The sequence below is a fragment of the Pygoscelis adeliae genome, unplaced genomic scaffold, assembly GCF_000699105.1.
Source record: "Pygoscelis adeliae isolate BGI_AS28 unplaced genomic scaffold, ASM69910v1 Scaffold505, whole genome shotgun sequence".
NCBI classification, from domain to species: Eukaryota; Metazoa; Chordata; class Aves; order Sphenisciformes; family Spheniscidae; genus Pygoscelis; species Pygoscelis adeliae.
This window is the reverse complement of record NW_008824811.1, coordinates 78,510-80,265: the sequence shown is the minus strand read 5'-3', so window position 1 is coordinate 80,265 and position 1,756 is coordinate 78,510.

Here is a 1,756-nt window from a genome sequence, read left to right as displayed (position 1 = left end):
CGGCAGGACTCACCCTCCCCGAGGAAGCGGCCGCCCTCCCGGCTCCTCCCCAGAAGTGGCTGCATTTTTGAGGTGGGCGATTTCCTCACTCCTCCGCTCGGGGAATGCTAACAGCCGTGCGGTTTGGAAGGAAGTCACGCCGCTGTAGTGCTTCAGAAGTGCTTTAAAAAAAAAAAATTAGCTACCGCATCCAACGTGTCCACACCCCTTCTCCCTACAGCAACATGCTTCCCAAGGCGACCAGCGGCGTTTCCCCGCCTTGTGGGAGGCTTGTCGGGGAGATGCTCCAGCCCACCATGGGTTCCCCTTCCCATCGCCTTTCCCAGGAGGCAGTGCTGCTGAGAGCTATGCTGGGCGCAGATGCACGCTCAGAGCTCCAGGTCTCCCGATGCCAAGCCATCAGGTAGGTGCTTGCTCCCCAAAGCGTGAGGCAGGTGCAGCACGTGAGCCAGGGCAAAGAGGGCAAACTTCCCCAAATACAGATGCTGGTGCCTACAGCAGGCCCAGGGTCACCACCCAGCAGACCAGGGGCAGCGGCAGCTTTGCAGAGGTAATTACAGGATTAAGTGGAACAACACGGGACGTGGAGGAAAGGGGGTTATTAGCCAGATTTGATCCCAGGACCTTTGCGGCCCGGGAGCAGCCTTCTCTAATTAAAGCGGAGGGGGAAGGAGCGAGTGGCCCGAGCAGTTCTTCGCCGTCTGCTGCAGCCCTGCCGCTGAAAAACATGGGTTTAGAGAGCAGGCGATGGCTAAAGCTGAGCAGCCAGCACTGCCTGGGAGGGGAAGGGGAAAGCCCCGAGGGATGGCACGGAAATGGTGCTTCCCTCCTGCCAGGGACCTGCGCAGCTCCCCCGGGTCCTCTCCGATGTTGCTGGCACGGTGCAGCGGGCTGGGTTTCTCCTCTGGGCCAGGGCAGCACAGTATATGGGGTGCTCACATCACCCTAGGAAAGCACATGGCCTTACTTGGAGCTGGTTGAGGTGGGGATGTCTGGTCCCCACAAGGTGCTGCATCACCCTGTGCACAGGGACGAGGTCCTGGGTGCCAGCAAGGGGCAGGGATGTAGCCACCCACCCGCACTGGTCACCAAAAGGCTCGTGACATGGCACAGCTGTGGAGCAGCGGGCAGAGAAACCCCAGGCAAGGACCAAAGGACCAAAGATCCTTGAGGGGATCCAGCAACTAGATCCAAAGTGCTCGGATAGGGCCGATCCACGAGGACTGCTCGTCCCTGAGCTGTGCCATCCCCAGTAAAGCCCGCCAGCAGCTCAGGTGCCCTCTGAGCAGGAGGGCACCGGGGGGGCAGGAGGGGACCCAAAGCAGAAGAGGAATGATGTGCTCAGAGAAGCTGTAACGGACCAGAGCATGTCCCTTAACCAGGATGTATCTGCTACCAGACCTTGCACATTCCCACCTCGTTACGGGCCCTTTCTAACGAGGGCATCCCCGCTCCCTTGCCACACGTGCTACAGGAGCGACCCACTGCAGATCTGCCCCCGCCCCATGAACGGGACCCATCTCAGGGAGCTGCTGGGGTCCCCGGGTCCCTGCCGCCTCCCTCCCCTCCGTGGGCACCGGTCCCTCACCCACTGTGCCGATGCCAGCTGGGGGATGCTTCGTCCCCCCACCTAACAAGCAGAATGCATCAGGACCAAACTGTGCTCCAGCCACGGATAAATCATTCCATGTGTCGCTGGGACAAAAAAACACAACCAAGAAGTATTTAAAATGAAAGGAAAAACCCCACGCAGCCA